We start from the raw sequence: 10691 nt of genomic DNA, 5'->3' as shown, positions 1-10691 counted from the left end.
GTACTTAGACTTGATTTGGTGTTGCCAGGCCAGCGGCTGAAGTAAAGGTTTCTTTAAAATGTTCAACGAGAATGAAGACGAGGCTCAATTTCGATAATTTGGGTCTGTTCATATAGTTTTATTAATATAGGGGGGTGATCGGATGATAGTTCAGGTAGGGTTTCTGCTGTTATGTTATTTCTGTATATGTTTCTTGTAATTGCGAAATCTATTAGGTCTGGTATCTTCTTTATATCGGTAGGCCAGTAAGTAGGTTTACCAGGAGATGTGACCTCTAGTCTATTGTGCCTGTTTATAATGGTATTGTATAGCTGCCGCCCTTTTAGGTTAATAAGGCGTGATCCCCAGTACGTATGCTTTGCGTTGAAGTCGCCTCCTGCCAGGAATCTATTACCCAGGCTGTCAAATAAATCTTTAAAGTCATTTTCAGAAATTAAAAATCGCGGTAGGCAATAAATAGCCGATAGATTCAAGTCTCGGTCGCGGTTTCGTAAGCATATGGTAGTTGCTTGCAGACAGGCTGTTGCTTTTGACTCTAGAATATTGTGCTTTAGACGATTTCTAATCAGCACCGCTGTGCCTCCATGAGCTTTACCATCTGGGTGATTTGTGGCATAGAATTTGTATCCAGGTATGGAGAAATTATATTTATTTGTTAAATGTGTCTCGGACAGTAGCATAACATCTATGTTGTATTCAGTGAGAAATTTACTGAGCTGTAATCTACGCTGGTTTACACCGTTAGCATTCCATAAGCAAATTTTCAATTCACTCATTCTTTATTCACTAAAATTTGCAACAATTGGTTTTGAGCCTTTATGAGGTCTTGAATCATATTTTGCATAGTAGACATGAACTGAGTCATACAATGAGTAAGATTCAATATCATTCCTTCTATGCCACAAGTAGGGGGGTTCGGCTGCATTTCCTCAGTATTATTCCTTTGAATATTTGCAAATGTTTCTTGATTGGAGTTTGATTTCGCCGTGCTTGGCTGCGTTTGTAGTCTTAACGCGTCGGCAAAAGAAAAGTTGGGAGCTCGCTGCGCATTGGCAAAAAAGGCTCCTGGTGTAGTGGTTGATGGCGTGAGGTGTTGGTATGTAGTATAAGAGCTAGTTGGAGTGGTGGAAGAGCGTACGGCTGTGTTGCGCTGATTCATGCGAGACTTTAAGTCTTTGTATACAGGGCATCCCCTATAATTGGCGGTGTGGTTACCTCCGCAATTACTGCATTTCTTTACAGCCACATCATCTTTGATAGCCTTGCAAGAAGCGGAAGCGTGAAGGTCGCCAGAGGCAACACACACTGGGCGCAAGGTACAGTATGTTCTGGTGTGCCCAAATTCTTGACAATTTGTGCCCTGTACGGGACCGTTTCGCTTGTGCGGCTCCTCCACTGTTATTCCTCGGTGTAGAAGGTATCGTAGATTGTAGATTGGGTGCACTGCGTTTTTATTCATTGGCTTTGTTTCTGGCTTAAGTTATACCTTAAACATAGGCTGAGCGATTTTTGCTCTGTTGATAATATTGACAACATTTTTAACAGAAAATCCTGCCTTCTCTAGAGCATGAGCAATATCAGCAATGGGTACACTTGATTCTATACCTTTTATTACTACTTGCAGTCCTTTGCTGCTTTTGTGCTGGTACGTATAGAAGTTTTCTTATCTTCATTAAGGTGTTTGGTTACCAACCAGTAATTTTCTTCAGTTAGAATCTGCTTATTGTCTCCAATAAGCTGAGTTAAATTATTCACGAGCTCACTATAGCTTTGCTCTCGTAAATAAATTGGGGGCGGTTTGGGTTTGGCTTTAGAAACTTCATTCGGCTCTTTGTCACATTCATTGTGCAGAATCGCAAACTTATTTCCCAGTAGAGGGTTAATGTCAGTGGTTTTCGTTTTTGCAATTTTTGATGGGTTTGCAATTTTTTGCTGCTGTGGGCTTAATTTTCGTTTGACTTGTATATACCTATCAATACCCGTTTGAGTCAATGTACGGGTTGTTGGATTAAGTAGGTCAACTTGCGCTGAGCTGCGTTGCTTGGCTTGGGCTGGTGCCGAAATTTCCGTTTGTGCAGGTGGGGGTGAACTACGTTGTGAAACCGCTGTCATTTCTGAAGTCGTGGTTGTTGTAGTTGTTGTGAGAGCTGCGCTTACCGTTGTTACTGTGCTTGTTGCTAAGCTAGTGCTTTGTTGTTGCGTTAGAACAACTTGGTCTACCAGAGACATTAGCGACTGTGCATGCCAAGGTGTTTGGAGGGAGGGAGAGAACGATTTATCGCGATCAGCATTATTTGTGGGGGAAACGAACGAAAAGTAAGCATTTCGTCGATCAGCGGAATGCTTTTGGTCATCTTCTGTTACGGCAAGGTTTATTTCACTTGTTTCACTACTATTCGGTAAGCGCGGTGGGGCAGGAGCTGCTTTTATTTTATTGTATGTTGGCACATTTATTTGAATTTCTTGCGGCATTGCGAAAATTCTGAAAAAGTAATTTATAATTATAGGCAAATAAGCAGAAAGCTTATTTATGCCTAGTATTGTCTTTTCGCGTTGTTCTGTTTTTTTCTTCTTTGCTTTACGTGAATTATTAATAATTTCTTGGCGGAGCGATTAAAAAACACGTCCGCACAGGTTGACAGTCAATTCCAAACAAATGTAATTGGGCTTCAAAATGCTGCTTGCTGTGACGTCAACACATGTATACTATCATCGTCTTCGAGCGTCTTACGATAATTGACGATTGACTGATGCTTCGCTGGTATTTCGGCAAAGTAAATCAAATCAGTTTCTGTTGAGAGTGTTCGGACGAAAAAAGTTTTAAAATTGTGGTACATTCCAAAACAATGTGGTAGATGCAAATAAATAAATGTATAAATATGTTATATGCACTTATGGTCAGCTGATTGAGTTAAGTGACATTTTGACCCGTTTTGGCTATTTATATTTTTGTTTATTTAATGTTGTATTTTTTTTGCTGACGGTGCTAGGCATTTTCTCCCATATAAAAGAAATTGCCAATCATTAAAAATCAACGCGATTTCTTAGCGCTTGAAATTTACACTTTGAGCTACTAAATTTTAATGGGCTATAAAACTGCATACCTAAAACTTTTCTAGAAATTCTAAATAAAAAACCAAAGCGACAGAATAAGATGCTTTTTTTTTAGAAATTACCTGTCATGTTCTGATAGACATTGATAATTTTCGTGTTGATGTATATTATTTCACCAACCATACATTTAATAAAGAACGCTGCTTTTAATTCTAAAAGCTTCAGTGTTCGATTACACTCTTTCATCTTTTAAAAATGACTATGTAATGTCTTTTTAAACAAGACATAACATTGGGAGTCATAACGCGATTGCAGATCACGCATTGCGCACACCAATCCATATTTTCTATGCAAAAAAAATGTATTTCCCATTCCTCCCGAAACATTTTATGTGTGTATTATTCGAATAGTTGCGCAGTGAAGTCTCAGCAGCAACTAATTTGATTTGCTTTGCCGAAGTGCTAGCAAAGCATCAGTCAATCGTCAATTATCGTAAGACGCATATATATTGTATATTTCTGTTTGTATATTTGATTTTTTTTTGGGATACTTCGGAGACCCTTAAAAAATAGTTAAAATTAAAAAATGTTTAAATAAACAATTGGGCATTATTCTCTGAAGTCTTCTGAAGAGAAGCAGAGTTTTCAGATTGAAAAATTTTGATTTCCATGGATTCTATGCCATTTCTACGAAAAGTCTTTTTTCCCATACAAAATACATGGGAAACTTTGAGCGCTTTGAGCGACATCTAAATATATTTTGATTTTAAAATAAAAAAACAGGGGTATATTTTTTTTCGGTATAGAACAATCCTAGGGGGTGAGAGCATTAAATTTCCGGCTTTACTTTTTTTTGGACCACCCTAATGTACATGCAATGTTTGCGCTCTTTCTGCTCACTCTCTCAACGATTTCATAAAAAACGGAATGTTACTATCTTGACGATGCCAACGATGCGGCGATTCTGTGATGCTAAATATACAGTTAAGTAGCACGTACTCGCCGCATCGGCATCGCCGATTATTAATATGTTACCTTTTTATGTAATCGTGCAGCTCTCTAGTAAAAACATATTTGAAAAGAAACCAAAAAAATTTAAAAAGTAGTAGTTATGTAGAAAAGGAGCATATATGTATTGCTATATTTTGGTACCTTTCAGTCCGAGATTTGCGTGAAGTATTCAAAATTTATTATTTTTATTTAAATGATAAATATTTTTTTTGGATTCTGCTTTCTTGGCAGGTTACCTTAGCGGAATACACAACACCAGGTTATCCCTCCTTGCTAGATGTATCTTTATGACTGGGCAGCGTGTAAAACTTGTTTCCAAAGGCTCAGCGTCAGCAAATTGATTGTCCAGGGTGGGAAATGTGGTGATTGTACGAGAGTGTAGAGAAGAGCGTGTTGCGAGTAAAGCATTCTTCACTCAAAATCGGTACGCATAAAAATGGGTTATATCTTTTTAACAGGTTTTCAGAAAATAATATTTAATATATTAAAATAAAGGGAAGCATTCCGCTATAGATAGATGTTAGCGAAAGTTTCATATTTTGCTTGGATAAATAAATAACAGACAATTTCTTTGATAATGATGAACCACCGTTCCAGAGACTTGAGTAGTCAACTTGTTCCACTAAACTATCTTTAGTTTATGTTTTCCCATAGTTTGCACATCTCTATCAATTTTGTTTTAAATAAATACCGTGTATTTTTCGATTTGACGTAAACAGGACATATTCGTAAATTGATGAGTTCCAAAACTTTATTCATATCTTTGACTTCAAACCGCTTTAAAGTTACCTGTGAATAATTAATTTTCATTGAAACCAACCAAAACTTTACTGAAGGTCTAAAGTAAATGATACAATGGCTTAACACTTTTTGCAAGCGCTCCTTCCAGCATATTTCTGGGATCATATGACCTATTGTGGAGTATGATCAAGTTTTAATGAGACTGTTTCGATTCTCTAGTTATTTCATATCCCTTTGGCAACTGTGTCAACTTGTATAAATTTAGTTTTAAGAGGATATCACCCTGTGTCTTTTTAGCTTAAAACTTTTAACGTTGGAGTTGACCGAAGTCAAGTTTTAAACATGTTTTTTTAGTCATTACTAAAGAATATCACATTTGGTGTGAACATTGGGGTAAAGTAAACGGGTGCGGTTTTTGTTATAAAATTTATTTAATCTAACAGAATTATATATATTATAACTCGATAAGGTTTAAGTCTTGCCATAGCTTCCATTTGCTGAACTGTGGAGAATCGTTTTCCGATTCTCTCGCGCGATTTTCTTCTGATAAGCCGTTTTTTTTATAATTGAGGTAAAGAGCCTTATCCTTAAGCTGATGCGAAATGATGTTTTTTGATGATTAGCTTACTCTGTTCGTTTAAGCAGAAGGAATCCATTCATTGATTTTTCGAGGAAAGTTTTTGGTATATTTAATTTTAATTTGATTTTTGATCTCGAGAATGTCGGATTTTCAACGAATTCGTTCAACATTATTTTTTGAGCAGTCATTTCCAACGCGAATAAAACTGTAAAATTAAAAGCCAGTACCTCATAATGGTAGATCTATTGTCTAACGATCTGCATTGCAACTTTTTAATACATTCAAACAATTGCTCTACAGGAATTGCTGGAACGCGTACCGATTTTGAGTGAAAAATGCTTTAAACGGTTTGCACTGGTTGACACATATGTATTGTAGCGAGTGTCAAAAGTGGACTCTATGTGACTGGGCTAAGTGGAACGATTTTTTTTTTTGGTTTTTTATTTAATATAAAATAAACATATCAAACAAATTACAACATGTAAACATATAATTGGTGATGTGAGCATGAGAAAGGCATACATATTATATGCATGTTAAGAAATTTAAAAATTAAATTTGGCTTTTTGTAGGAAACGAGAGAGTTGAGTCTTTTTGAATAAGAATCTCTTCAGAAATGCTTCAGTTGTTGACTACAGGAATACCGGGTCTTAAATTTTTAAAGAAGCGACAGCTGAAAGTTTGGTGAATGTAGTCATCGATTTGACCACAACGGCATCTTGGATTATTTACAGCTTTGATTTTGCATATATATGCTTTGTCATACGTGTGCCCTGTAAGGACCCTATTCAGTGACTTGATATCAGACGGGGAAAGCGAAAGCTTTCTAAACCAAGTGGAAAAGGAAAGATTTTGGCAAAGGGACTAGGATTTGAGCGGGAGTAACTCAGAAGTTCTGAGTACCATGATTGAACATTTCATTTTTAATCTGCTTTAAGGCTTCGTCTACGGTGAGATTGACTGTTTTGAGTGGACTATCAGAGGTAGCGGCTTTAGCTACTTCGTCAGTTTTTTCATTGACATGAATGCCTACATAGCCAGGGGTCCATATGAGGTAGACATGTATGTCGGGGTGAATAATTAATCTTTTGTGAATTCTGTGAGCTATGTGTTCTTTGAATGAGGGATTTTGAGGATTTGGCATGCGGTTTGGCTATCGGTGAAGACAACAAGGCGCGTGCGATTTTCTTCGATTGCAAGGTTGACTGCCTTATCAGTTGCCAGAAGCTTCCCAAAAGTGGAGGACGCCCTGAAGCCAATTTGGAAGGAGTACGTTTTGTTGGACGTGTGATCATAGATTCCACATCCAGTGTTGTCTTCAGAGATAGAGGCATCTGTGTAGATAACGTGGAATAGGCCGGCTTGGTATTAATTTAAGACTGAAAGGTGATGAACTTCAACGCATTCATTAGACATGTCTGATTTTTTTAGAGGGAGACTTTTTATGCAAACTTTCAAGTTGTTTGAAGGGAGATGTCCATCAATCGCATCAATGCGATCAAAAAGGCGAGAGAATCTATTTTAAAGTGAAGAGTAGCTAGAATTGATTGTGGGACTGGAAATTAACGAATGTATGATGGTGGAACGTCTGGAAAAGAGATTAATCAATTCTTTGGCAGTGAGCCAGACGGATCTTTCCAGCGGCGGGTGCTCTTTGGAGAGAGCATATATAAGAGAGTGAAGTCCTGATTTCATATTTGTTAAGAGTTTAAAATTCTTGATGTTTTTGGAGTCATTTTCGACTATCATGGAGTAATGATCGCCGACTGAAAACAAGCTGTAAATAAACCCTCCGAGAATCTTGATGCTGTTGGTTTGTGTGATGGTAACACCATTTAGGTCAACGCTTATTTCCTTTTTTGGACCTCTCGACACATGCATTAGGTGAGTTTTCGTAGGATTAAAGTTAAGACTAAGTTATTTAGTTTATTTTGTAAGTTCCTTTGGACATATAAAAGGTTTGAGCCAGATGATATAATAAAGAAATCATGGGCGAACTGAAACAAGTGGGCGTCGTCGTCGTTGAGGTCATGGAGACTGGCGGTATAGGTAATGTGACCAACTATTTCATAGCTGAAAGAAGTACAGGTTTGGTTGCGTTAAGTTAACGCCGCGAGCTGAATGCGAAAGTTCGAATGCAGCTAATTTCGATCCCTGAGAGCTCAGTGCTTGTTCAGAAGTGCGAGCCAAAATGCTTCCACTTCATCTTCCTCTTGACAGCTGTTGCAAAAGGATCAGTCGAAATTCCTAGTCTCACCGCGGCAGAGAAACTTCTGCTTTTCCTTCTTTATGTCACAAAAGGACCCAGTTTGCTTTAGCCTAATAGCTGTTTGTGCTGCGACAAATCAGACAAGGGTTCCTTGAAACAATATAGGCTTAAATCTGGTTTCCTAGAGCTAATGAATTAATTTGGACAAGAGACCCCACCTTATACCGATAACTCCCTTACAGCAGTACAAGTCAACCAACACCTTTTCTACTCGTTCCTTAATGTTAGGCTTTTACGACAGCCGCCGTTGATCGCCCACCTAGTTACTTGGTTCAGGTAACCTGGAGTCAGACCAAAAACGGTGTATAGAAATCGTCCCTTAACCGAAAGTTGCACATCATCTATATAGGCGATTACCCAACAGCCCACTTTTTCCAGTTCCTCTAGATGGTCGCTTGCAACCACAATCCATAGCAAGGGAGATAGAACACCACCTTTTAGAGTATTCCCTTTGACTCTGCACTAAGTACAAACGTTCCCCCACTCCGTCGCGACAGTTCTGTCACGAAGTAAGCTTATAAGGTTGGTTTCAACCCCCATATTATGAATATACCTGACTATTGCCTCTGGAGTGGCATTGTTGAAGGCCCCCTCGACATCGAAGATGGCACCAACTGCATAATCTTCATGCGTGAAGGCTTCCTCTGACCACTTTAACAATATGTGCAGTGCGGTATTCACTGACGTTTTCTTTCAATAAGCATATTGAGCTCTTGAAAGACAGTCACGAGGAATCGGGTTTCATATGTACAGGTCCATCAGTCTCTCTAGCGTTTTTAACAAAAACGAAGAGGATGATAGGCCTAAAATCCCTAGGGGAAGCATGTGAGCCTTTTCCGGCCTTCGGGATGAAAGCAAACTGACTACCCTCCAAGCCTTGGGGATGTACCCGGTCCGCACGCAGTTCGCATAAATAAGATACAACCAATTGTACGATACCTTCAGAGACCTTTGCAGCTGCGCAGGTATGATGCCATCGGTCCACAGCGACTTTAATGGTTTGAACGAATATGTCGGCCAGGCCATGTGAACATCGGAGAAGTACAGGACCTCGGGGAGATTCTTCTTCCTGAAGTACAAAATATCGCAAAGAAGTACATTTGACTGTATTTCGAAGTACGAAGTACAAGAGCGAAAAAAGAAGTACTGTACTTCCGAAAGAAGTACGGTTGGTCACATTAGGTATAGGCGCTAAACAGTACAGGTGAGAAACAACTGCCCTGAGGAAAGCCATTTTTACTTTCTATGGTGTTAGATCCTAATTGCAGTACCCTAAATGCTAAGAAGTTTATTATCCATTCCACAGTGTTTTTCAATGTTCCACTCCAGCATTATCCTTTTTACGAGAGCTACCTATGTATATCTACGCAGTTATATGCATTTGATATATCTGTGGAACAGAAGATGACATGTTTCTTTTGATTAACCCGACGCCAATGATCATGGGTGAATTTCAACCGAGCTCTTGTAAAATGAGCGCTTTTTTCCACGCAGTCTTAAGTATTCTTTCTACTTTGAATCACTTTAACCATGTACAAATGTTTTTGTCACTGATATTAACAAAACGAATATTAAATCTATTAAAATAAATACAGAAAAATTAACTTGAAGCTATACACCTAGTTTTATTCACACGTTCATCTCAGGTAGATTTCACCCATGTTCATTGACGGTGTAACAGTCAGCGTCAAAAATATGAATACAAAGACGTTTCTTTATTTATAGTTTCCATACCAAATTTTTCTTATTTTTTTAGTTCAACAGCAAAAAACAGCAGAATCACTTGTTTCCATTTCATATATAACTCGGGAAAATTCAAGAACTACCAATTTTCAATTCCATTCCTGGGTATGCAGTTTTGTAACCAATTAAATTTTAGTATTAATAAGTATGCAACCTCAATGACTACCATAATTTTAGACCCATATCACCGTCCAACACTAAGTAATCAACTCTTGAATTAAAGACAGAATCAATATATTTCTTTTAGAAAATAATACTCTCCCATATAAAACCTTTGCATATCGGGAGAACAGATCCTCAGTCATGTGTCTAAATCATGCTCTTCATCAGATCTGCTGTCTTAACCCGGCGACAATGAACATACAGTCAATGTCAAAAAAATGAATACCCTGACGTTTTGACGATTTTCTTCTTTTATATTTTCCATGCGAATTTTTATTTATTTTTTGTTACAAAAATATAATTCATTCTACATCAAAAACCAGCAGAACCGATTTTTTCAATTTCATATAAAACTCGGGAAAACTCAAGAAATACAAAAAAATTTCCATCAAAATTTTTAACTTTTCAATTCGATTTCTTAGAGAAATTTTGAGTACGTAGTTTTGTAGCCCATTAAATTTTATTTATTTATTTATGTCTGATAACAAAAATAATGTTTTAACAGACATTAACAGGTCTATTCTGCCAGTTACCGGAGATTTTGTGACCGGAAAATTTTATTATCAATAAATGTTACCACTTCTTGTCACCGCGATTCTAGGTACGTTGGTAATGCAGTGAAAATATTCAGCAAGTCAGCTATGAAGATTTGTGGAAATTCATGTATTGCATATTTCTAATGCGGTTGTACTAGGATTGGTAAAATCTATGCCTAACAAATTTGAGAAATAGTTGTAGCCCGATAAGGTTCTATTTATTGGCGCGTTTGCACCATAAACCGTTCTGCTTAACCCAAGCTTAAAGACATCAAAGCGACGAAAATTACGACTCGCACCTAAAAATTGATTCTCTCAAGTAGGGACGGACAATCATTTTCTCCCGAGACAATACTCAGTAAAAACGAGATAGCAAAATTCTCCGATTGTGCAGAGTAGGTAAACTAATTAGCGGACAACGGGAGACATAAGATGGCAATGGTTCAGTAAAATTTAACGAACGTAAGGCAAATCATATAAATACCCTCTGCACCTTTTCCAAACGATTGATATGAACTGCGTGACTCGGTGTCCAAATAAAGGCAGCGTATTCCAATTCGGAGCGCACAAACGCAGTATATAGTATCTTAATAGTA

Source organism: Rhagoletis zephyria, unplaced genomic scaffold (assembly GCF_001687245.7).
Source record: "Rhagoletis zephyria isolate East Lansing unplaced genomic scaffold, Rhagoletis_zephyria_1.1 Rzeph_scaffold_02226, whole genome shotgun sequence".
Lineage (NCBI taxonomy): Eukaryota > Metazoa > Arthropoda > Insecta > Diptera > Tephritidae > Rhagoletis > Rhagoletis zephyria.
This window is presented reverse-complemented; position numbering follows the sequence as displayed.